The following is a 27,672-nucleotide window of genomic DNA, read 5'->3' as shown; positions in this document are numbered from 1 at the left end:
AGTCTATTCAAAAACCATTCACGAGATGATTTTCTTTGAGCAGAGAGTGTTTATTGCTTCAGTCTCCCTACCTACCCTCAATATCGATGATTCATCGTATGAATTAAGCCTCAAACTGAAGTTTCAAAGAACTCCTAAAGGCATCAGGACTAAAACTAAGCGCCACAGGGAGTCAGCTGTCACTCTGTTCATTACTTCTGCTTTTTCTTTCTTCCAGCTGCAGTAGCTCAATGAGCGTTGATTTTCCATTTAGGCAAGGTAAGAAAAAAAAGAAAACGTACAAACCCCTAAACTAGATATTGAACGGTGCTGCAACCAAAGGCTATCAATCACTAATTCATCTTTCCAAACCAAACGATAAATCCAAAAGATTTTTCCTCTTGCTTTCTGATATTTTTAAGTCACTTTGAGGTAAAATTTATCAGTGATAAAATGCACATGTTTTAAGAGTACAGTTCAATGAGTTCTGAGCAGTGAGAAGCTGTGAAACCACTGTGCCAATCAAGCTATTTCCACCACCCAAAGCTGCCCTTGCCCTCACCCAGCCTGTCCCTCCTACCCCCACCCGGACCTCCAGCCCCTAAAGTCACTGCTCTGCTTTCTATCTTTGAATCTGTTTGTGTATTTAAAGCTCTACCTGTGGGTTTTGACTTAGGGGAAAGTAGCGATATTCTGAGGGTACTTTCAGATTGTCCCAGGACCATGATTTCTGAAAACAAGGTGTTTATTCAACTTCACAGAGAAAACCCTAGAGTGACAAGCACTGCTATAAACACATGCGTTCAAACATGTACGGAGTAAGAGGCACTGCTCTCCGTTTGAGGGGTGGAAAAGGAAAAACACGGGGCCCATCCTTGCAAAGAAGCCATGCTCCTAGCTACAGGACCGCGTGACCTGGGCTTAAGGCAGGCGGGGTAGGAGATCAGGTAGACACGGAGAAGGAGCCCCTGTCCGTCTGGGGATCCAGGACAGACATCTGCAGGAAAAGACAGCATCTCGACTCCAAGCTGAGGACACAGCGCAGGCAAGAGGCCGAGTTCCACGCGGGGCAGATGGGGGTGGATGGGAACGGGGCCAGCGCCTGGGTGCCAGCACGCAGCTCCAGGACCCCTGTAAGAGGGGATGGGGACAGCCCACCGGCCGTCCAGAATGAGCTCTGCCAGCACCCGACAAGCCCTCGGTGCCTGCAGCTGGCGTGACCGCGTCCCGGGAGGCGCTCAAGAGAAGGCGGGGCCTGCGCGGGGCGGCGGGCTGGGGCAGCGCTAGCTAACCGCCCACCCCGGGCTCCCAGCTCAGCGGAGAAGCGGATGACGAAACGGGGGTAAGACATGACCTTGGCCACACGGCTGTAAAGCAAGACAGGAGGAAACAGCTGGGCCCCGAACCGAGGCCACTTCCTCTCCCGGTCCTAACGACTGAGCACCTGTCCCCTCTGGGAGACGCGAGGTCACCAGGCGGCGAGACGCAGGCAGCGACGCAGGCCCCACGGAGGCAGGGCCGAGATGGGGGAGCGGGGTCGGGGGGCAGGGGCCCCTCCTTCCTCCTACACAGAGCCTGGATTTTATCTGGGAGGTGAGGGGGCTTGTGAAGACTTCATAGGAGAGTTGTTATCCGGTCGCTCAGTTGTGTCCGACTCTGCAACCCCATGGACTGCAGCACGCCAGGCCTCCCTGTCCATCACCAACTCCCGGAGCTTACTCAAACTCATGTCCATTGAGTCGGTGATGCCATCCAACCATCTCATCCTCTGTCATCCTCTTCTCCTCCTGCCTTCAGTCTTTCCCCACCAGAGTCTTTTCAAATGAGTCAGCTCTTCCCATAAGGTGGCCAAAGTATTGGAGCTTCAGCTTCAGGGAGAGAGGTTTCCCAACTATAACTGCATTATTATTATGTTGAGCTAGTTTAAAGAATATAGCATGAAGTACATTCATAAGATTGAGTACATTCATAGAAGTGATTCATCTCCATGATCTATTTCCAGAACTTGTTCATTATCCCAAATAGAAACCCTATAGCCATTAAACAGGAACTCCTACCTTCCTATTCCCCAAGTGCCTGGGAGCCTCTCTTCTGCATTTTGTTCCAAGGAACTACCTATCTAGGTAGGACCTCACATAAGGGAAATCACGTAATGCTTGTCTTTGGGGTCTGGTCTGTTTCACTAAGCATGTGTTCAAGGTCCATCCACGTTAAATTAAAGCAAGTTTCAGAATTTGTCCTTTTTATGGCTGAGTACTATTCCACTGTGTTTTGTTTTTTTTTTTTTAAAGCTTCCCAACAGTGGGGATGAATTGGCAGGAGTTCAGCTGAAAGAAAAGGATGGGCAAGGCTGGAATGAAAGCTGTGGGGATGGAAGAAAAGGAAAGAGCAAATGAAGAGGACCTGGAGATAGGATAGCAGTACAGTGAGAGAGGAGAGCAAGGGAGAGAGCAAAGGAGGGACGAGCAAAAGATGCCCAGTTTCTGGTTCAGACCACCGAATGGAGGTAGCAACTTTGAGGAGCATGGCTCTGCTGGAATGCAGTGGGTGGGGGGCATGGCACTGCTGAAATGCAATGAGTGGGGGGCATGGTGCTGCTGAAATGCAATGGGTGGGGGGCATGGCTCTGCTGAAATGCAATGGGGGGGCATGGTGCTGCTGAAATGCAATGGGTGGGGGGCATGGTGCTGCTGAAATGCAATGGGTGGGGGGCATGGCACTGCTGAAATGCAATGAGTGGGGGGCATGGTGCTGCTGAAATGCAATGGGTGGGGGGCATGGTGCTGCTGAAATGCAATGGGTGGGGGGCATGGCTCTGTTGAAATGCAATGGGGGGGCATGGCTCTGTTGAAATGCAATGGGGGGGCATGGTGCTGCTGAAATGCAATGGTTCGGGGGCATGGTGCTGCTGAAACGCAATGGGTGGGGGGCATGGCGCTGTTGAAATGCAATGGGGGGGCATGGTGCTGCTGAAATGCAATGGGTGGGGGGCATGGTGCTGCTGAAATGCAATGGGTGGGGGGCATGGCTCTGCTGAAATGCAATGGGTGGGGGGCATGGCTCTGCTGAAATGCAATGGGTGGGGGGCATGGCTCTGCTGAAATGCAATGGGTGGGGGGCATGGTGCTGCTGAAATGCAATGGGTGGGGGGCATGGCGCTGCTGAAATGCAATGGGTGGGGGGCATGGCTCTGCTGCAATGCAATGGGTGGGGGGCATGGCTCTGCTGCAATGCAATGGGTGGGGGGCATGGCTCTGCTGCAATGCAATGGGTGGGGGGCATGGCTCTGCTGAAATGCAATGGGTGGGGGGCATGGCTCTGCTGCAATGCAATGGGTGGGGGGCATGGCTCTGCTGAAATGCAATGGGTGGGGGGCATGGCTCTGCTGCAATGCAATGGGTGGGGGGCATGGCTCTGCTGCAATGCAATGGGTGGGGGGCATGGCTCTGCTGCAATGCAATGGGTGGGGGGCATGGCTCTGCTGCAATGCAATGGGTGGGGGGCATGGCTCTGCTGCAATGCAATGGGTGGGGGGCATGGTGCTGCTGAAATGCAATGGGTGAGAAGCGTGGCTCTGCTGAAATGCAATGGGTGGGGTGGGGCTGGCGGTGGGGGGTGTGGCTGGAGGCCACGGAGACGGCCAGTATACTCTACATTTTGAAACTGTCTAAGCACTGGAGTCCTGACTTCCACGGGGTGCTTAGACAACGATTGAGAAACTAGCTTTACCACATACTTTTATTTATATGAAGTTGTATTTCACCAAGTCAATTATTAGACAACAAAGAAATAGGTATTTTCATTAATAGGCCCTCTAGAAAAAATGGAGGCAAGGGAGAACAGTGAATCACAGATGTTTAAGTTTATAGAGATTAAAGCTTAACAGTATTCCCATTCTTTTCACCTTTGAAAAGCTACAGTCAAATACCCGTAAGGGAGTGTGCGGGGCCAAAATGATCACTAGGGCATCACATTGTCAAATAAGGACTGTCTCTGGGCCCACAGCCATTCCTTGCCTTGTAAATTCCTTTCTCACTCAACACTAGGCTGTGATTATAAAATCGAAGCAGGAAACGCTGGATTCAGCTTCTCTCCCTTTCTTATTTATTCATCAGAGCTCCTTGCTCCTCTGTGAACAGACACGTCTCTAAATGGTACAACCTTAGATGGTGGGCACTTCTTTATAAATGACACAGCATTAAAGGCCACACCTACTCTCACTCATTCTCGTTTTATCGCAACTAAAACAATTCAACTTTCCAAGAAGGGGCAAACTGAAATGTGAAGTTATGAATGATCCAAACCTTTATACCCAAGACCGTGCACAAAGCATTTAAGCTGGCTGGGAGGGAAAAAATTTAGCAATTTAGGACACAGTGTTCACCACCTACTCTCACCAAGTACCTTCAAAGCAAAAAACACTGTAAAAATACAATCTCTGTGTCAGATAAAAGTAATAACTCATTTTATTTTAAAACTTGACATGTAAATGACTTCTGTAATTAACAAAAATTCTTGTTAAATATTAAAGCTTAGAGGTCTCGTCATCAAATAAAGAACAATTTACTTCCAAAACTTTGAAAATTATGTAACCTTTTTAGAATATAAATACATATTCTAAATATAGCATGTATGTGTGGCAATATATCTGTGTCATGATCTGTTAGGATATTTATATATATATATAGGTCACATAAGATCCAATCCATTTTGTGGAAACTAACAGAGACAGACAATTCTTAAGTCAAACTGGTTTTGTTACAGAATTACTGCAATTTTTCTCCATCACATCAAATACATTCGATTCTAGAGGAAGTCAAGTATTTAAGCCAGGTTTTTAAACAACTGATAGTCACAACATCTGAGTTAATCAGTAATGGCCAAAACTTAAAAACAATTTCTACCAATGCCTTTTGCAATATCCTTTTCATATTTTTTTGGTTTGAATAAAGTCATCCTAGAGCATTTTGGACTTGAGTAAGTAGGGAAGTTGGTATTGTTAGTCACAATATGTGGATTTTTTTGTGTTAAGTACATAAGTATAGACATAATACTTAACTAAAACTACTTAAAACATAAAACTGTGTATCTTTATTGGACAGAATACTTATTTTCCAAAGCTAGCTTCCCTGTTGGCTCAGATGGTAAAAAATCTGCCTGCAATGCAAGAGAGACCTGGGTTTGATCCTTGGGTAAGGAAGATCCCTAGAAAAGAGCACGGCAACCCACTCCAGTGTTCTTGCCTGGAGAATCCCATGGACAGAGGAGCCCCCTGGATGTTCCATGGGGTCACAAAGAGTCGGACCTGATTAAGCAACTAACATTCATTTTTCACACACACCATGTATAGACATATTGGGGGCAAGAGGAGAAGGGGACAACAGAGGATGAGATGGCTGGATGGCATCACTGACTCGATGGACGTGAGTCTGAGTGAACTCCGGGAGTTGGTGATGGACAGGGAGGCCTGGTGTGCTGCGATTCATGGGGTCGCAGAGAGTCGGACACGACTGAGCCACTGATCTGATCTGATCTGACAGACATATTACCTAATCAAAACTACTTAAAACATAAAACTATGAACCTTTATAGTACAGAATACTTATTTTCCAAAGCTAGCAGCTCAGTTAAATAAAGTAATTGATAAGTCTTATTTGGTGAAAATGACTAGCCCAGTTCACTAAGGCAAATATTACATTAACCAAATAGTCATGGACTGATACTACCCTGTTACCTCAAGTCTATTTAATCTACCAATAACTTACTATAAGAGTTCTAGTTTCATTTAAGAAAAAAATTCTCTATAACTTATCTTTCTTAGAATATTCATAAAATGTATCTAAAACCAGGAAGCTAATATTTTTTAAATTACCCAAACTCTGAGTTTCAAACAGTCTGATTTAATAAGCATTTATTTAGTAAGTAGAAAGCGAATTAAAATAGAGTCTTTCAGGCCAGAAAATAAAACCGATAGGACTTTAGAAGCCAACTCTCGATGGAGCCCACCTATGCTAGGTCCTGCCTGGTTTTCAAGCATCCGTTTTCAACTACGAAATGGTAATTTTCTATGCTTCACATTGCTGAGCTTTTGTCATTCTGCTCTTATTTTACGAGTACCTTTAATAACACAGTAAATCTATATCTGCTTAATTCAAGATATTCTTTCAAAGCAGAAGAAATGGTTAAGCATATTTCAAATCTTTATGCCAGTTACACAGTGGCAGCCAGCTTCCTCTGTTCCTGGTTCTATGCTTCTTCTAGTAAACTCAATGACTTTTACCAACAGAGAAAATAGCTGTTTCCTTGCTTTGTGCATATTATGACATTTTTCATAGAGACATCATAATTATAGGAATAAAACAACAAATACAGATTTAAATGAAAATGGACGTCTCACTGGCCATTAGCTGATGTAGGTCATGGGAATCAGATTACATTGGTTTATTGAGACAGCCAGTCTAGTTCAGAAAATAATTCTCTAATGCTCTCAAAACACCGAGTAAGTTAAAAGAAGGTCAAATTTAACCTTCGTCAAAAGGAGGGAAGAGGGAGCAGAGCCTTAAGGAAATTCAACTGTAAGGTGATTCACGGGGACGCACTGCTATAGCTGCAAACTCAATCCAACTTCCACCAGAACTCCTGCCCTCCAGATGCTCGCTTCAACTGTTGCAACTGCTCGTGTCCAGTCTAGTGGAAAGTCAACGAGACTGCCGATCCAGACTCGAACACAACACGGTTTCCTGAGGAAGCCAGCCCACAGCTGACACCACTGAACCCGAGCGCTGTCTGTGAGTCTAGCCCGTTTGTTTTTCTTTAGCTGATGGGCTCTCGGGGCCAAAAGGACTATGCATGTTTAAAATGCCATCTATCCCCGAAGCTGGATTATAATAAGCAGATAAAGAGACAGGAACATTGTGAAAACAATTTGAAGAGATTTTTCTTTCTGTCCATCAATCCAGAATAGAGCAATACATCATCCAGGCGACCCTTTCCAATCATGGCTACTTTCAAAATCCGATTGCCATCTGCATTAAAAAAACCAACTTTATTCATAAGATAAAGTATCAAATACACTGGGAACACCAACTCTGTTTATCTTGAATGTGGTTAGCAAAACACTCATGCAAAACTGCTCCATTCCACAAATCAGCAAGTCTTCATTCGTGCGATCAGCCATCCAGTGACTTATTTAACACCCACTATGCGCCAGGCACCGGAGCAGATGATGCGGCCTGTGGGTATGTATACAATCTTCTTTCTGTCGTGCCTGGCTTGAAGCCCACGCTCCAGCCACTCGGAGGCACTTGCGTTTCTCTAAAAGCTAATTCCTCTCTCACTGCTGAGCTTTTGCACACACATCATTCTCCTAGCTTGGGGTGCTGTCCCTCCCTCTTTCAGTAGGGCAACACTCAGCCCAAATGCCCATCACCAACTCCAAGAAGCCTCCCCCCATCTTTCCACCTGGGTTAGATGCTCCTGCCATGTTCTCTAAGGAGCCCTTTTTATAATGATCATATTTCATTTACTTGTGTCTGCCCCACTGGAAAGGGAGCTCGTCAAGGGCAAGAACCTACACGCAGCCCGTATTTGGCCAAGTGAGGGGCTCAATGGCCTCTCCTCCACTGGAATGGATGCCCTAAGACATGACCTGTCTTGTATTCGTTCCTTAATATCTAGGCAACAGCTGGCATTCACTGAGTGCTCAATAAATGCTTGGAGAATGAATGAAACCTAATTGAAATCAGGTCATTTTTGAAAAATTGAGGATACATGGTCACCAGTGTGTGTAGGCAGTTCCGAAACCATGAACATGACTGGATTCACCCATTAACAGTATGCTTGATTTTCTCTTCCCAGAATGGTGAGAATGGTGAGTTCAGTGAAGAAGACAGTTACTATGTTGGTAACTAAACTTAGACGTTAAACTTGTACTTCGACAAAATAATTTAAATCTATGCCTCATAATGTCCACCGGAGGCCGAACAAGTGAATTTCTGGGGTATGTGGTTCTGAGGCAAATACCTGCAAAAGCTCCCTGGGTGACTGTGTTGCCAAGTAAGGGCCGAGAGCCACTGAAAACTCCTTGTTCTACCTGAAAGGGGCTCTAATCATCCACCCCCAACAGGCACTCCTTAACACTGCTCTTGAGAGAACAAATCAGGAGGGGAGTGTGTCATTCTCTATAAAGCTACTTATGACTTTACCTTCAACCCCGTATTTCCACTTTTAAATATTCACTCTGAAAATATACCTCTAAAATACAAAATAACATGTTCGCATGGTAATTCATTCCTTTCATCATTATCTGCAGCACCAACATGCTGGGGAAAGTCATCCAAATCCCCATTCATGGAAACTAATTGGTGTCTGTTCCCCAGTGAGCACCACGTGGCCATGCAGAAGGGGAGAGACGCTATGAGCTGCTCTGGACGAGGCGAGAAGACAGCAAGGTGAAAGATCAAGAAGAAGAGCCAAAATATATTTTTTATTGCTTATTTACTTGCTTATTTCTACACAAACAAAATAATGTTTGTGTAAATGTAATGTAAATGGTCATCAGTAAGTGGACAGGTGGCAACGGAGAGAAAGGACACGGGGCTGCGGCCTCGCAGTGTATCTTTTGTACAGTGGTGACTCTTAGGTCATGTAAACATTTTACACATCCCTCAAAATAATTAAATCAAAGAAGATGGGGGGTAAAAGTCAACCCTAAAATTAAACAGAAACAAGGGAACTGATCTGAGATGGACAGCACAGCTACATTCAGTAACTATTGAACATAAACACCTGGCACACTCGTAGTCGGGTGCATTCTTTACTAGTAATAATGATGATGATGATGATGATACCTGTCAAGCAATTTTGAACTTTACTTCATTGGTTGGTTGTTGGTATTGGTGCCTGTGTAGTAGGAATTCTGAAACTATTTGTACTACATGCTGAAACAAACAAGCAATTATATTACTGTTGTTAGGAAAGAAGGTTTTTACACTGTAGGAAAAGGGGATATAAAAAAATACTAAAACCAGGGAAGGTAAAAAGGAATCAGTTGTGCTGAATATAAATTGGAACCACAGGCATACAATCACAATTTAAAATAGTATATATGTATTTCTAAGTTTTTTCCACTGTAAAAGTCTAGAAACAATGATGGTCCAGTAACCATAAGCATGCTTCAACCCTAGATCTTGGTTTCTCAATACTATTTCTCACTAAAAAAAACCTGAAATCCTTGGGAAATGGCTGATTTCAGGTCCAGGGCAGAGAAAATACAAAGTGAGAGCTGGGATCATCCCACAGTGCCATCAAGTAAGAGTGATGGGGGTGTGTTAGAAGCCACAAGGGTTAGCCTGAAGGTGCTCAAACTGCCGCAAACCTGGCAACATCTGAACATGGGAAAGAATGACCATCTGAATGTTGGGGGTCTCCCTGAAACTGAAGCTCTAAACCCAAGGTGATGGTGCTTGAAGGTGGGGCTGTTGGGGGCAATTAGGTTGAGATGAGGCTGTAAGGTGGAGCCCTCATGATGGGATCAGTCCTTTCTAAGAAGAGGAAGATGGTAGAGCGTTCTCTCCACCAAGTGAGGACGGTGAGAAAGGAGACGTCAGCAAACCAGGAAGAGAGCGCTCACCAGGAACTGAACCTGCCCAGCCCTTGACCTTGAACTTCCCTGCCTCCAGACTGGGAGAAATAATTATTTGCTGTTCACGCCACCCAGTCATCCAAGATGACTAAGACAAAGTAACAGTTTACAGGACATTGGATTATAAAAATGATCAGTGACTCCAGAGTGATACTCAAACGGAAAAAAAAAAAAAACAGAAAGAGGAGTTAGGGAGGAAGAGTGTTGTTTTATAACTAACAAGTGCTAGTTTATAGATGAAAAAACCATCGATTAAACCTAAAGAACACCATTTTCCCATCTCCAGCACAGTGACTGATTTAGCCAAAGTCCATCAACAGATACTAAAAATCACTGGGGGAAAAGGTTGTTGAAAGACAGGGTATTTACTTGCCTCAAAGAATCAGCGCTTGGATTGCTTATTAAATGGTAAAAAGTCATCCTTACAATGCACAGATTGGGCAGACAGCACCTTTAACCAAAGATCTAATTCAGCACACGTGTCACGGTCCTTCAGTGGTGACCCAACGGAATATTGTTAATATCAAAATGTCACCAACTCCCAGAGTTCACTCAAACTCATGTCCATTGAGTCGGTGATGCCATCCAACCATCTCATCCTCTGTCGTACCCTTTTCCTCCCGCCTTCAATCCCACGTTAGGGTCTTGATGGATAGGGAGGCCTGGCGTGTTACAGTCCATGGGGTCATAAAGAGTTGGACACAACTGAACCACTGAACTGAACTGAATCAAAATGCCATCTTGAATTTCACCACAAGGGTGCAAGATATGTAGGGCTGGTATGGGCTCCTCAGAACTGTCAATGCCGTGGAAAGGCAAAAAAAAGGGGGGAGGGGGCAAGGAGACCATTCTGTAACAGATTACAAGAGACTAAGAAGATGCATAATTAAATACGATGCCTGAACCCTGGTGTAATCCAGGACTGAGGCGGGGGCTGGGGGGGAATGCTATGGTGATATAGGATATTGTTGAATATGGACTGTATATTTAATGACATTACCAAATTAATGGAGAATTCCTTGAGTGTGGTGATTGTGATTTTGCAGAAGAATGTCCTTACACATGCTGGGTCGAAGTGTCATGATGCTGCAAAGGTGGTGAAACCTTAAACTCACCCCATTCCACCTGTTTAGTTCGTCCTTTTATTTCTAAGATTATAGGTGAGAGGAAGCCTCGATATACCTACAGCAAGTCTCTCACGCTTCTCGAAAAAGTGCCAATCACCCTTTAGAAATTAGCATGGTGATCCACAAAAATAAACTCCCTGACTAAACTCCACTAAGATTCAAACATTAAAGTCTTGACCCTCAGCACCTCAGAGTGTGGCTGTATTCAGAGAGTCTTCAAAGAAGTGATTCAGGTAAAATGAGCCCACTAGGGCGGCCCTAATCCAGTGTGACGATGCCCTTATAAGACGGGGGAATTGGGGACGGGCAGGTATTTTGGAGACCATGTGAAAACACAGGGGAAAGACGGTCATCTACAAGCCAAGGAGATAATCCTCCGAAGCAACCCACCCTGTGGACACCTTGACTTGGCCTCCCGAACTGTGAGAAAATAAATTTCAAGCCACTGAAATCTGTGCTTCTCATTGCGGCATCCAGAGCAAACTCACCCACTGAACGTGGTGCCTGTCTCGATTAAGCTTCTATTTTGCCAGGCAAAGGGTCTAGAGCAGCTCCTGGCTCACAGCGCCCAAACGCACTCTTTCCCTCGAGACTCCTCAGGGCTGGCCCGCAGGGTCCTTCCATGCAGCCCCGTTAATCACGTCTCCCCCCACCCCCAGGCTCCGGGATGCCCTCCAACCCCTGGTTCGCACCTCTGTGCCTCTCTTTGAGGAAACATACAGGATGGTCCTCCAGCCTTGAAGGTTTCCCTTCACAACCTCTGCAAAATTGGAGGCTCTCCCCTCCTCAGTCCGTCAACTCTTTGTCAGCCCCTAGTAAGATCCTTCCCGTGAAGCATTAAAACTACATGTTCACTCACAACTCTTCCCCAAACTCTGGGGCCTCTAGAGCAGGAGGTGCATGCTCTTCATGTGTAGACCACAGCATTTAAGCACACGCCAGGCATCTATATCTTCAGCAAATTAAGTTAACATGAAATACAAACAATCCTATACTGTCGATTTCAGCCTCATCTGGCTTTTCACTTACTCAGCATGTTCAAGGGTCCAAAGCAGCAATCACCAAAAGGACTCTCAAGATCAGCCCCCTAACCAAAGGCAGAGGAGTAACACTTAAATCCCCCCATTTCAGCCTGTACTTGGAGCCAGCCAGATTTTCATTAGCGTTAACAGAAATGAACCTCAGAGAACTGAGATTAAATGAAACATATCTCAGTGTGAGCTTAAACCAACCTCTCTTTCCAGAATAAACTGCTGTAATCCTTCTGAAGTGCCCGGCCAACCACTTCTCCTGTCCAACCTGGCTGCAGAGCATCTACGCACAGCCAGAGAGCGTCCCCGACGGCTGTGCCACCACGGAAAGGAGCTGGAAGAGCCACCACCGACGAGGCCGGCCCTGGAGCGCGCAGGGAGGGCAACATGCAGACTGGCGCCCAGACTCTGTTCAAAGCCCCCCCGAGGCCCCTGCTCTCACTCCACATCCAGATCCATCAGCATCTTAACCCACCCTTTCCTCATATCTCAACTCTTCGCCTCCCAACGACTCCGTCCTGGAGGACACTTGCCGTGTTAGAGCCTTTTATAGGTTGATGCTCCTTGATCCTCCACTGACAATTTTTCCCATTTACTCCTTCGTTCTTGTCCCCACTGGAATATGCCTTTGTGATAAAGACAACTGCTGCTGCTGCTAAGTCGCTTCAGTCGCGTCCGACTCTTAGCGACCCCATGGACTGCAGCCCACCAGGCTGCCCCGTCCATGGAATTTTCCAGGCAAGAGTACTGGAGTGGTTGCCATGTCCTTCTCCAGGGAATCTTCCTGACCTAAGGATTGAACCCGTGTCTCCTATGTCTCCTGCACTGGCCAGCGAGTTCTTTATCACTGGGGCCCACCTGGGAGTTTGTCTGACGTTTTCTCAGGAAGAGATTCAGGTTATACATTTTTGGTGGGGAGAGGGGAGATATTACAGAAGCAATGCTACCATCTTCCCCTTCTATCTTAGTACGTGATTGTATTATAGCTACTTGATCACTCATGTCTCCCAGCTTTCTCCAAAGTAAAGTTCCTCTTTAATCCCTCCTTTTGTATTTAACAAGTATTTTGTGGACAGACAGCCTGAAGCTATGTAAATCCTATTCCTTATCAAGCTTTAACTCCCTGATTTTGTTTTTACTTTAACATTTCTTTCCTGAATTAACCATTACATGATGATTACCAATGATGACGGTTAATATTACCTTTTATTCTACATTTATTAGTATTATCTATCTTTGATAGAATGTCTTATTTTCCTTATTTATTTTATTCATACTAGTCTAGATTCACTGACTTTATATTACTCAATGAATTGTGATTCATTACTGCTATATTTATTTTGATGCTGAAAACGACCCAGGTTGGGCTATTGGGAGCTTCTTCAACCTGACTGCTATGTCCTTCTGAAATAACCCCACCATTCTTTGAGCACTTCTTACTTTCTAGCACAAAAAGGTGTTTTAGGCTCATCTTATATTTCCCCTCCCCCAGGCCCAGAATGGCATTTAGAAACCAAGACTTGGTTAATAGGTGTGCTCATGGCCACTGGATATCTCTGCTCCGGGGCCTGTAAGTAGACACACCTAGAAAATATATGTAACCTCGGAGCTCTCCTGGAATGTTCAAAGTTTTGCTCCTATGAAGTAGAAAATCCTCAGCATCAGTCAAGCTTCCTGGAACCCTGCAGCCTGAACTGGTCTGTCTTTTCTCTGTAGCCCACAACCCCGAGGACCTGAGCATGCAAAGTGGGGTCCGTCCCTCACAGCTCCGCCTCTTCCACAGCCTCACACTCTGGGGTCTAGAGCCGCCTAGTTCCACCTGATGAGTCGGCCTTGGTCTCGCTCCTAGGCATAACTGTTTGCTTCTAACTCCTTGACTTCACAGGCGAACTTTCAGAGTCCCTGGGTCCCAGGCAGCCCGAGAGCCAGGCTTGCACTGAGCACAACTCCATTTCAGCTTCCAGAATCCAGCATCTCAGCTACCTGTTTGCTTCAACCCTCGTTGAAAATCAGCACCAAAAAGTATTTAAATTCTTAATTGTAATCCACCTTAAACCTACATTAGGGGCTTCCCTGGTGTCTCAGAAGGTAAAAGAATCTGCCTGCAATGCAGGAGACCCAGGCTCGATCCCTGGGTCAGGAGGATTCCCCTGAAGAAGGGAATGGCTACCCACTCTAGTATTCTTGCCTGGAGAACTTCACGGACAGTGGAGCCTGGCGGGCTACAGTCCCTGTGGTAGCAAAGAGTCAGACACGACTGAGTGCCTCACACTTAACCTACATTAATCTCTAATGGATGAAAAAAAAAAAAATTCAATTGTGAAGCAAAGTATCTTCTGGTTTGTGAGGGTGATATTTTGGATCCAAGGTCAGTGCTCCTCAGATAGTTCTGAGCTTCTTTTCTTTTCTACCTCTGACACCCCATTTTCTAAATCACTGTTATTCCTCCCTCTACTCATCTGCACAGCTTCCATCCCCGGAAGCACGTGTCTGTCCAGGTAACCTTGAGATGACCTGTAAGTCTTCTGGCCCTAATACCTACTGCAGGAGCCTGATTACGGGTGAGGAAGACATGAGAAGCAGCCACTCATAGGAAAGGCGATCAGCAGTCAGCCTCAGTCCATTTTAGATTCCATCTTCTGCCTTTTAGAAATTCCTACAGGGTTCTCTACATGATGGATGTTTAATAACATTGTCAGGCTAACTAGCAGTGATTTCTAGTGGGTATCCATAAAAAGTCACTACGAAGGCCTATAATTTTGGCCCTTAGAGCTTTCATTTTTCCAAGGTGGGAGAGTCAGGTAATAAATATCTTCAGAACCACAATGTGATATGACAATAGCTATTAGGGCTCAAGGAACCAATATCCATGAAGTAATCCCTTACCCATTAATAGCAGTTACACATGTCATAGCCCGGAACCAGGCTGGGCTGCAAACCTTCCATCTTTACTGAAGAATAAACAAACAAAGAAGCACCAGCTGCGCCTGACTTTTCTTAGTGTGAAGTAGTAAGATCTTTGTTTCCATCACTGCAAACATGAATCCATGAATTCTGAGTCAAGGCCTCCCTTTTCTAGACTAATGATTCTCAATTTTGGAGGGTTACAAACGATTTTGAAAAAGTGAGGAAGGGTACATACGCCTCCATGTCTGAGAAGGTACAGATGCAGAAAAATACACATAAGCACACAAACAGAACTGTGTCTATAACTTCACGGAGTCTGATCACTGAAGCCCAGATAAAGAATGCCCTAGGCCATTGCTTCTCAGACTTGAATGTGCCCATGAATCACCAAGGCTGTTTTGAGTGGCTATATTCTAGAATAGAAATGAACATACTTTTTTCTGTACAGGGGAGACGGTAAATTCTTTAAGTGCTGTGGATCTTACTGTATCTGCTGCAACTATTCAGCTCTGACACTGTAGCAGAAAGCAGCCGTATACAGCACGGTGCCTGTGTTCTAATAAAACTTTATTTATAGAGACAGGAGTCAGGCTGGATTTGGCCCAAGGGCTACACTGGAAGGTATTCCTTTAATGTCAGAACAAGGATAATAACAGCAAATCATAAAACTCAACTCAGTTATTTTTTTTAAGGATTCGCATTTATTTTTACCACAAATCTTGTCATAGTCACTCTGCTATTTACTTACCCAGCAATTCCCATCACTACATTTCTTCCTATTGAACAATGTGTTATGAATAAGCCATTGTTCCATTTTTCAACCGACACAATAAGGATCAGAATAATTCCACATTATGAACATTTCCTGAAAGACCTCTTGCGGCCCAGTTCTCTGACTCGCGGCGAAGTTCTATTAACTGACAGCTGACCACGCGCACGATGTGAAAGCAGAGCACAGCCTCTCATGTTCCCAGCCGCCCACTGCTTCTCTGCTGTCATTTCGTTAATAAGCCTGGCAGCTGTCAGACTCAGGCCAAGAGTCACAGGGCTGTGTTTCCCCCGGAGACTTGTTTTCATAAAAATTAGGGCCCACAGGCGGCTCCCCTCTGGCAGACCCTTCCTTTGTGGCCAAAGGTTAAACGCGTGACTACGGAGTGCCTTCCCGGGCGACCGTCACCCAGTCACTTGGTTTCCTCATAGACTCTGGACAGACCCGAACGGGCGTCCTGAACATCCATCAGGCACAGCCACCCGACTCCTCAGAATGGGAGAGGGTTAGGTGGGGTTTCCTCCCAAGTGTCGTGCATCGTAAAGCTCAGACCTGGCTAGGTGCTGGCCGACCAGCTACGGAGAGGATGATAGAATGGCTCACGTGGGCTTGTACCAGGGGAACGTGGATAACCATTTCTGAGCGATTGGTAAGACTATTTTCTTTAGGACTCATGCACACTCCCACAGAAAAACCAGCTCCGGCTAGAAATGACTTAGGTTCCCAGTGTTATTTCTAGCCATTTCTATTGGTTTCTCAAGTCAAGCCTCACCAAATTAGATATCAACTTCCCTTAGGAATGGTGCTCTGGTATAAAAAGCCCTGATGGTATTCCAGTAAGACTCTATAGAGCACAGATCAGGTTATCATTTTGTATGAGAGCCAAAGTCAAATTCATGAGCAAATGTCTTTTATAAAATCCCAAGTAATTCAAAGAGTTATCAGGAACAGAACGCTGGAAATAATAAAAATGACCCCGTAATGCCCCCCTTCACATGGCAAAGGCCGGCCGTCGGCACGGCCTGGCGTGATGAGCCACACCCGCGCTGGTGGGCTCTGTGCACTCGTTTTGCTATTTAGTGTCAGAAGCATGTTTGGGTCTGCTATGTTCACAGTAGAACGTTTTACCTGGAAGGGAAGCTCCCTTTCCTACACTCCCAGCACACACAGTGTACCAAGCTACTCATCTCGCATCTACCCAGTGACTCTGGAGGGTGATGAGGAGTAAGAGGAATAAAGCAACTCCAATAATATATATATATATATTTTTTTTTTTTAAGGAGTATTGAAAGCATGGGTCTGTGGGTCATATGTGCTTAAAACTTACCTCCAGGGAGAGCAAGATGCAGTGAAACTTGCTCTCTCAAGGGAATTTGCAAAATGCATGTTATCCTAGTTTTTAAAGCGCTGATGACCACTTTAGATATTCACAACGGCCTTGCAAAAAGGCATTTTATTCACCTACTCACCCTACTGATGAATAATTTATGCAGGGCAAGTAACAAAGGGCCCGTTTCATTCATTTTATTCCCTCTATTCCTCCCAGGGGCCAGAAGTGGATCTGAGGGCAGAACGATGCTGGTGACAGTGTAGGATTTTTATGCAGGGAGAGAGGCTGGGTTAAGAAGATTTTCTTGCTCATTTACGGGGCGACCGCTCTGGCCGTGCTGTGGAGGAAGGGAAGTGCTAGGGATGTGAGGTAAAACTCGTTGAACAATGAAGTCGGCTCAGGGAGCCAGCTATCTCGCCAAGCCCACACGCCAGCCCCATGCCAGCGGGGCATACAGAGCGTGCCCTTCAAGCCGCCACTCAAACCAGCCACCTGGGAGCGTCTGTGCTAGAAAACATCAACCTTTCATCTAATTAGGCGCTGAAATTTAACATTTATCGTCAAAAAGTTTTCTTCCCTTACAACAGGTTCCGACAGCTTTTCTATCAGCTCACCTTACGTGGGTAGATACATTTATCTGTACTTGCAGCGCTGCCCAGTTTGGGTGACTACCCTCTAAGCACTCACACACCCTACTCTTGGAGACACTGGCTTCCTATAGCAGAGGCAGAGGCAGCTGGGCTGACAGTCTTCCCAGGTAAAACCATCTCCTAATAACCTCTGCATATGGTGAACCTGAGCATTGTTGTTTAGTCCTGTGAAAAGAGGAAAGTGTTAGTCGCTGAGTCATGTCCAACTCTTTGCAACCCCACGGGAGTGGGCAGCCATTCCCTTCTCCAGGGAATCTTCCCGACCCAGGAATTGAACTGGGGTCTCCTGAATTACAGGCCGATTCTTTACCATCTGAGCCACCAGGGTAGCCCGTTCAGTCTTGAAAACTTGCTCAAAAAATTTAGCCAATGCACACTTTATAATTCTCAGTCCAACAATGTTGGCTCAATGTTGGCTTTTTCCTAAACCTTTTTTTTTTAAATCCCCAAAGACTACCTTGAAAAGTGGCGACACTTTTCCACTTCTCACGGAAACAACCAAAGGCACAAGGGTCAGTCAGTACCAAAGAGCGGACCACCTCCACCTACCCCTTCTCCGCCCCTCCCACCACTACGCCCACACAATCTCTTTTAATCCAGTCTCAGCCCAACCTCAGGCCTCGCTTGGTGCTGTTCCTACTGCAAAGAGCCTTTTCACCATCTCCTTGGCTGGACAACTCTTCGGCCGAGAGGTTGAGGTGGGGCGAAAGGTGGTCCCAGAACACACGCACACTCTCGGAGCACAGCCTTCCTCTGCCCACCACGTTCTCCCACGTCTTTCCTTACACGACGTGTGCTGGAATGGAAGCCCCGAGGACCCGTAACGTCACCTCATCAGTAGGAAGGCAGACAAAGCGGAGCACTGACATCCAGGAGCGCTGAACTGTCCAAAGAGAGGACTCAGCCTGGCCCGAGCCAGGGCCCCTGCACCTTGGAAATTCACTGTTCAGAATCGGAAACTCAACTTTTGTGGCTAATGAGTTTCAGGCCTCCTGCAAGTCATTCACCCTCACTGATTTCAGACTCCTTGTTTGATAAGCAAAAACACCTACACCTATCTCAGAATGTTGCTCTGAGGATTGAACGGGTTAGGAAGGTACCCGCTGGGCAGCCTGTAGCAGCTGCTCGAGAAGCACTGGCGCTTCTTCCCGACGCGTCGTCTAACTTCACTTTAGGAGCAACGGTGACATTGCCAACAAGAAAACAGAACTTTCAGAAACAAATAGAAAGAAAGAAGTGAGTGGGAGGGCACAAGGAAGACATTACAGAATAACACTAAAGAGAAAAAACACACCTTACAGGGCAGCAAAACCTCTAACACACCAGCAAACCGGCTTCGCTGAAAGAATGCTTTCCATTTGCAGAAGGTCTGCTTTTGTGGCTGGCCTGAAACCCTCTGCTTGATGGCATAACATGCAGCGTTGCTCTAAAAAGGTTTGGTGTCATTATAGTCAGGCTGGTAAAAGTGCCAAAAGTCTCTTGGCTCAGAACAAATTCCTACAAGTGTCCTGAATCTGTTAACGATGCAAAGATGGTTTTGCATCAACGGAAAATACCGGCATTGCATATTCTGCCTTGAGGCTTACTCTCGAAATCACGACAGCCACGGTGTAAACATTTCTTTTTCCTAAAACATACCTCAGAGGAAGCCAGCAACCAAGGGTGATATAATTTGAAACAAAAAACTGCCATTCAAACATGGACAACAGTCACATGTGACTTCACCACTGGGGTTTCTCATAGACTTCTCATGGAATGGAATTCTTGCCCCCGCCCCCAGCCACCCACAAACCTGCTCTCCCCACAATCCTCCCCATCTCAGTTACTGACCCTGCATCCCCAGAACAGCTCCATCCTTCCAGCAGCTCAAGCCAAACCCCTCAGCATCCTCTAGGTCGCCTGTCTCAGACACACCTCATATTCCATCTACCCCCCTCAGCTTCATCTTTTTAAGAAGGTCCTAAATCTACTCTCTGCTCCACTGACCCCACCTTGGTCCAAGCTCCCACCCCTCTCACCTGGCACATTGGTCCTGTCTCTGTCTGGTCCTGTCCCCTTCTTCACTCCTGCTGCCTGCTCCCAGTACCGCATCCAGAGGAATGTTACCCACTCGGTTGCGTTAGCTGCTTAGTCGTGTTCCACTCTTTGCAACCCCACCAGCTGTAGCCCGCCAGGCTCCTCTGTCCATAGGATTCTCCAGGCAAGAAGACTGGAGTGGGTTTCCATGCCCTTCTCCAGGGGATCTTCCCCAATCAGAGATCGAACCTGGGTCTCCTGAGTTGCAGGTGGATTCTTTACCATCTGACCCACCAGCAAAGCCCAAAGGGCATGACAACAAAAGTCAGAGCAAGGGCTTCCCTGGTGGCTCAGCGCCTGCCTGCCGATGCGGGAGACACAGGTTCAATCCCTAGTCAGGGAAGATCCCACATGTCGTGGAGCAACTAAGCCGACGCGCCACAACTACTGAGCCTGTGCTCCAGAGTCTGGGAACTGCAATCACCGAGCCCACGCACCGCAACCACAGAAGCCTGAACGCTCTGGAGCCCGAGCTCCTCGACAAGAGCATAGATCCACCCTCTGCAGCACAGAAAAGAAGATCCAGCACAGCCAAAAATAAATAAATAAAAATTTAAAAAGTCAGAGGAAGCTGCAATAACCACCTTCCAGAAGCCGCACAAGGGCCACTCGTGTGAAAAGTAAAACCCAAGCCCTTGCAGGGCCCGCAGGACTCCGACCTCATCGTGCGCCAGGGACCGCCCCCGCCCCGCCCACCCTGCTCCCTCCGTCCCCTGCCCTCTGCGTAACTTCCCTAGATGCACGTGTGTCTTCCCGCCTGGGCTTCAGCAGGTCTGTGCTCAGCCCCCTTCTTAGACAGCCTCCTCTGCCAGCCTGTGCACAGATTCCAACGCTCCCAGCATCCTCTCTCCCCCTCTTTTGTTTTTTTTCCCCAGACACGTACCACTTTCTAACACTTTATGTAAGCGATTTATTCGGTTTTGCACGGAGTCTAAGCCCCCAGAACACAAGTTCCCTGTACATCTTACTTGGTACCCCAGCATCCAGCACACCCTAGACACTTGACTGAAAAACTGCTTCAGGGCTTCTGTTACATCAGCCAACTAAAGTCCGAGGAGACGGCAGGAAAAACAGGTTCCCACTGACTTTGTCCCAAGTCTCTCTCTGTCCCATGACACTAGTTAGTTTTGAAATTTTTCAACACTTGGCAAGAAATATCATTGCTTCCACAATTTTTCTGGCCACTAATAACGACACCATGTTTGAAGGACCTATACCTTCTATGTCACATACGGGCAAAGAAAAAAGTTAATACCACTCCTTGACCATCATCTTCCCACAAAGAAAGCTGGAAGTCAGTGACTGAACCGTGAGCCACACCCACGTCCCATTGAACACACAGGGACCTACCTGTCCGTGTGTGGCCGAAGCTGGGCACGGCTGCGTTTTCCTAAGGAGGAGAGAGTTAAGGAAGGGGCTGTGCAGGGTGGAGGGTTCTATCAAAACCCCCAGGGATCAGCCTCCGTGGGAGACCCCACCACCTCCGGGGCTGAAGGGCGAAAGAAGCGTGTTGTCAGCAGTCTCAACAAACGCTTGTCCTGTAGTCCCCCAGCAGCAGGCCAGAGAGAGGCAGGGACACTGGGCTTGGGCAGGGTTAGTCCCCATCGAACGAGGTGGAGGAGCACCGGGCTTTTGGATTAAGTTCTATCAATGATTTACTTTGAGGCCTCAGGCAATCCACAGTTTCTCAGCAGCTCCGTGTCCCTAACTCCAGGATAAATATGATGCTTCCTCATTCAAACCTGCCAGGGACAAACTGAGGTGAGTTAGCTAATATATCCTTCCTGTCTCCTTCAGAGGATCTTCGTTCCCAACCTCCTAACTGTGGATTTTGTCCCCAGGCAATAATACAGCAGTATGGAAAGCAAGTCTGAGTCAGACTCCTCTGGAAATAAAATGCTAGACCTGTCACTGACGAGCCATTTGAACTTGAACATCATTTGGGCTTACATCCAGCCCTGCTGTGCCTTAGTGCCCCTTCTCTGTAAAAAGTGAAAACTAAGAAAGCACGACCTCACACGACTGCTGGGTGACCGCATGAGAGCATGCGTGCAGAGCCCTCGGGACACTGGCATGGAGTAACCACTCGAACGCAAACGTAATCATCGCAGTCATTACTATCATTATCATTCTCTGTATCATTTTTCATAAGCAGCCTAAATGGGTCTGGTGAAAGTACAAACTTCCCTTGAGCATTCTCTAGAATTCTTCTGTCTTTAAAATAATTCTGGAAAAGTAGAGTTGAAAATAACACACATGGTTGCCGTGATCCCACCAAGCCTGTAGCTCTAATTGCTAACGAAACCCAAGTTGCTGAAAAGCAGGACCAAGCTCCGCAGGCTTGATTAAAGCACAAGAAACGTATACCAAGGAAAATCTTGGGAAAAGAAGACTTCGTTTCAGACCACTTTCTATGAAAAAAAGATAGAACCCATGTCAGTAAGGGAAATCTGTTTGTGAATGGCACCTAAAAAGATAAGTTATAAAATAAACAATTCCATGAATCATAAAATAACCAAGTGCTTCTCTGAGCTCAGGGGTCTGGTGCAAGCTTCCTGAAGCTCCCACGTGGCTTCCGCACCCCACCCCTCACCCGTGAGGTCTCCCGGCACTCAGGAATCTCCATCTGGTCAAGGACCAGGGACCCCAACAGCTGGCGCAGCACCTCGCAAATGGAGATGCCCAATCACCCGTCTGCTTTGATGCATGATTGGCCATACAGCCAATCAGATCAGAGAACCACTTCCACTCCAGGGGACCACTTGGCCCCCAGCAATGGGCCAACAATCTTCCTCTGCCCTGTTCCCTAAATCTCTCAATGGCAACCCATGATTATAAGAAACAGCCCTTCCTCAGATCCTCAGCTGCCTCCCTCTCTCCCTCCTATAAGGAAGCTGGTTAGTTGCTAACTCGTATACAACTCTTTTGCGACCCCATGGACTGTAGCCCGCCAGGCTCCCCTGTCCATGAGATATCCCAGGCGAGAATACTGGAGTGCGTTACCAGGGGATCTTCCCAACACAGGAACCGAACCCACATCTCCAGGACTGGCGGGCAGGCTCTTCACCACTGAGCCACCAGAGAAGCCTTGTGAGGACCCTGTGATTACACTTGCTGATCAGTCGCTCAGTCGTGTCCAGCTGTTACTCAGATAATGCAGGGTAACCTTTCCATTTCCATACCCTTAATTGCCTCCACAGAGTCCCTTGTACAATGTAAGGCAACATTCGTGGATTTCAGGGATTAGAACAAGGACGTCTTTGGGGGCCCGCGTTTAGCCTGTCAGAGTCAGGCCCGTGTCGCCGCCATCACCACGATGCTCACCCCTCTGCCCACCATCGTCACCTTTCAGTGGAAACTGAGGCTCAAGGCTGCATGCCTTACCCGGGTTCCCCGTCTGGAATGGGGCTGAATTCAAACCTGATCTCGTAATTCCAAGCCCCACTTCTTTCAGCCAGCCCTGCTGCCTCCCCAGATAAGGCAATGTTTGCGATACTATTTTCTTTTCCAGGCTCTCACCACCCTGTTAACAAGAAGCGTTTCAACTCTGCCCCAGTCATTATCACTGCTCCTCAGCCATAAATGCCAAGTGGAAATTTCCAGTTCTGTGCACCCTCACTGGTAAGCCTGCCTCGAGTCTGGCCCCTTCCCTTTGCTCCAGCACAACCAACAGGGCACGGAGGCAGCGATTCATTACACAGACTCCACCATAACCACTATGGGAGAGACTGGTCTCACAAGAGAGTCTATGAGGGAGGAGGACTTTGCTGGTGGTCCAATGGTTAAGACTTCACCTTCCAGCGCAGAGGGTGTGGGTTCGATCCCTGGTCAGGGAATGAACTACCAAAACATAAAACGGAAGCAAAAGCATAATAAATTCAGTAAAACTCAAAGGAAGAAAAGAATGTATATGGGCGAGGGAGCCGGCTCTCAGTTTTAAAGGAGGAGGACAAACTTGCTGAAGCTGAAGCTCCAGTACTTTGGCCACCTGACGCAAAGAGCCGACTCACTGGAAAAGACCCTGATGCTGGGAAAGACTGAGGGCAGAGGGGGCGAAAGAGGATGAGATGGTTGGATAGCGTCAGACTCAATGGACATGAGTTTGAGCAAACTCCAGGAAATACTGAAGGACAGGGAAGCCTGGCATGCTGCAGTCCATGGGGTCACAAAGAGTCGGACACGACTGAGTGACTGAACAACAGCAAGGAGACCTACACATACCAGGAACAGTCTCAAGTAAAATTTATAGCGAAGGACTTCCATTTCTATCCTCCAGGTTTGAAACAATCTATTTAGAAAATGCAGAAAACTGTCCCCTTGGCGACCATCCATGGTTCCTTCTCTCTTTCTCTCAAGTGAGAACTAGAGAGGGCTGAAAGTCAAAGTCACTCAGTCGTGTCCAACTCTTATGACCCCATGGACTATACATGGATTCTCCAGGCCAGAATACTGGAGTGGGTAGCCTTTCCTTTCTCCAGGGGATCTTCCTGACCCGGGAATCAAACCGGGGTCTCCTGCATTGCAGGCGGATTCTTTACCAGCTGAGCTCTCAGGAAAGCCATCAGAGAGGGCTGAGGGGGTGGTATTTAAAGCCTCATGGCTGGTCCCCTGGTGCGCAGTGTGACTACAGCTGGGTCATCAGGATATTCTAACACCGTGAAGCCTGGGATCTCCCATCCCCTCCTCTCACCCACACATCATGGAGGAGAGAACCTGATGCTGAATCACAGGCACTTTAACAATGGGAGAAAGTAAGCAAGCCAAGCAAATCTCACCGCCAAGCTTATACCTTGCCTGTGTCTGTGTTCAATCTAATGTGAAAACGGCGGTGAAGAAAAAAAAATCAATGTTGCATTGCATCAGAATGCAACTGGTATAGTATCAGCAACCTACATGATTTTCCTAAGAGAACTCATTGTCTCTGTCCCCAAAACTATAACACAGCAGCAAAACAGGGCTTGTAAAGGTCATGTGGAAGAATTCAAACCGCAGAGGTAAAGAATCCTCCTGCCAAAGCAGGAGACGCGAGAAGCTCGGGTTCGATCCCTGGGTCAGGAAGATCCCCCAGAGGAAGAAATGGCAACCCTCTCCAGTATTCTTGCCTGGAAAATTCCATGGACAGAGGACGCTGGCGGGCTACAGTCCATGGGGTCACAAAGAGTTGGACACAACTGAGTGAGCACACATACCCCTCTCAGGGATCCCTACTCCATGCTTCATATGACCACAGTGTTTCCAGGCCGTTAAAGAGCCCTGGGTCCTCGTCCGGACTCTGATCACTGACTCACTGTAGAACCTGGACCCATCATCTCTCAATTTCTCTGAATCTCAGAGTTCTCATCTGTACGGTGAAGAGGGCTGGTTAAGATGACCTCCAAGGGCTCCTCTAATTCCAACTCTAAAAGCTTCCAAAGATCCATTAACAAAATTCACCACTGGCTGACTTCTATCTGAAATTAGATTCTGACTGAGCTGGTGAGTAAAAAGAAGACAATGAAGCTGACGTCCGAGACTCTTTAACAACTAAAAGCTGGAGAACACAAGCAAGCTGGTGAGCAAACACAGTGAAATCCACATCAGGTCCCTCTTCTGGGAAAGCTACGAAGCCTGGAGGTCCTGAGAGTTTATCCGCAGGAGGGTCTTCATTCCTGCTGCCTCTTGCACTCAGAGCCCCCCAGGTACCAACTCGGAAGGGATGGGTGGAGGGGGCGGTTATTCTCGGGACTCAGATCCCACACGGACATCGTCACCAGGGCCCTTCTGGCCACTGAACACAACTTTCAGGGTCACCCTGATCCAGGGGTTCACTGGCCCCGGAGAAAGGGCATCACTTTGCTACTTTCCACCGAGAGGGGAGGCGACCTCTGTCCTCTCGAGAGCCCGGAAAAGCAGCCACAGAAAAAAGAAAGCTGATTCAAAGAGCTGTTGAGCTCTCTCAGGACTTAGCTCCCTGAGCTGCTAGCTCCATGGAACAAATATACCAGCTTAAGTGGGAAAGCTCAGGGGGGGGAAAGTGACAAGAAAATTGAGGACTTGCTATAAAACTCATCTTCAAAAAGCCGTAATTATCACAGTAGTGTGTCACCTAAGCATTATTTACAAACATCCTTCTGCACAATCCCCGTCTTTGAACCGCCCTCATCTAGAGACACCGCTATTACTCAGGATAGCGTTTTAAATTAATTAAGTAGTAAAACGAGGAAAAACCAGGATTTTTCAATCAAAACTCTGCCATGAATATAATTAAAACTGACACAGGGAAACAGGTATCAAAGAGAAGGAATCTGACTTTTTACCTTCATGCTGGTAATTCCTACTCATCAGTTGTACAATTCAGCTTTCAAAGACTGTTTTGTACATGACTCGTTGGATAACCCTCAATACTGGAAGGGGAAGGCGGTATATCAGAAATGGAAATTCTTGTATTTTGCTCAACAGAAAAAGGAGACTTAAGGATATTGAAAGGTGAGCGCAGTTGAGTCACAATGAACCCAGATCGCCAAACTCCTTATTTCAACGCTCCTCCGGGAGGCCACCCAGTGCGCCTCCGTGATTTTCATTCCGTGGTGACACCTAATATTTTTTATATCAAATGCTGTTATATATTTGGCCCGGGCTTCGCCTTTCAACTTCAGGGCCTCAGAATACTCTGATTTGAATCCGGGCAAAATGAAGTAAACGGCAAAAGACTTCCCTCATGGCTCAGCCAGTAAGGAGTCTGCCTGCAGTGCAGGAGACCCGGGTTCAATCCCTGGGTTGGGAAGATCCCCTGGACAAGGAAATGGCACCCCACTCCAGGACTCTTGCCTGGAAAATCCCATAGACAGAGGAGCCTGACAGGCTACAGTTCATGGGGTCTCAAAGACTCAGACACGACTGAGCAACTTGACTTCAATTCAAAATGTATTTCCAACTGCCATGTAAATGGGATTTTTCTCTCCAAGTAGCCGCAGGTACCTCGCAGTCCGTCGTTGTTCCTGCAGTCAGTCCGCCTCCTAACCCACTGTTACTTTGTATAAAGGACCACGCCTACCGCTTACAGTCAAGTTTTAATCACACCGAGGCACAAAAGTAGCAAATAATCCCACTCTCCACTTCCAGGCCCTGGCCAGCAATCAAAAATCTGACTGTGGGTCTTTGTTCATTCTATTTTTGGGTGATACCATATCGCAAAACACCTCTCAGCTTCAGCCCTGTTGATCAATAGTCGTTTAAAAGTAAATTTGTCATGGAAGTGTATAAACATCTACATTCAATAGTGTTTGCCAAAGTAATGCATTTGCCCCGTGATTATAAATGATCAAATAAGTAAAACAACACAGCAGCAGCAAAAACTGCGCCAGTCTGATAGAGAACAGGCTTCTGGACATGGGGCGGGACTGGGGAGGAGGGGGAGGGTGGGGTGGACAGGGAGAGGAGCGTGGACACGTACACCCTGCCGAATGTGAGACCGCCAGCCGCTGGGAGCTCGCCGTCTGACAGGGGAACTCAAACAGGGCCCTGTAACAGCCTAGAGGGGCGGGATGGGGAGGAGGATGGGAGGGAGGTTCAAGCGGGAGGCGACATGGGTGCACCTGCGGCTGATTCATGCTGATGTTTGGCAGAAACCACAATATTGTAAAGCAGTTACCCTTCAGTTAAAATATATATATTTTTTTTAAACTGTTCTAGTCTGTGCTGAGGTGGTGGGTATGAGCCTGGCTTTATTTCTGCGATCTTCACTGTTACTCATCTACTGAAATAAATGAAGCAGGGCTAGAACCCAGAGTGGAGCCGGGTAGGCAAATGCTCTGTCCCAGACATGGTCTGTCCCAACCCTCCTTTCTCACAGCCAGAATCCCCTCCCCCGAGACAGCCACCCCAGTTTCCAGGACCAGCCCCAGCCTCCGTGGAGACAGCGGGGTGGTGTAGGTGCAGCCCCCCGGGACCACCCCTCCCAGCCCCTCCGAGTGCTGGCTCGGCTGTGACCTGCCCCGGCTCCACTGCCTATACCTGGACCCTCTCTTGGTTCCTTAGCCCTCGGCTCTGAAGCTCACTGGACTCCTGGCTGCCTCTCTGTCCCTCAAGCCACCTGGACCTGCTGTCCCTACAACCATGTGACTCTGAAACGAAATCAACTCCAAATAGTCATTGGAAGGACTGATGCTGAGACTGAAGCTC

The 27,672-nt window shown here is 47.2% G+C and overlaps 1 protein-coding gene across 8 annotated transcripts in view; it reads right to left on the bottom strand.

Moving 5' to 3' along the window:
- The window catches only part of RNF152 (ring finger protein 152), a 72,845-nt gene that overhangs the window by 13,153 nt on the left and 32,020 nt on the right, over positions 1–27,672 (bottom strand). The gene's annotated exons all lie outside the window — the stretch shown is intronic.

Source organism: Bubalus bubalis, chromosome 22 (assembly GCF_019923935.1).
Source record: "Bubalus bubalis isolate 160015118507 breed Murrah chromosome 22, NDDB_SH_1, whole genome shotgun sequence".
NCBI lineage: Eukaryota > Metazoa > Chordata > Mammalia > Artiodactyla > Bovidae > Bubalus > Bubalus bubalis.
This window is presented reverse-complemented; position numbering and strand designations above follow the sequence as displayed.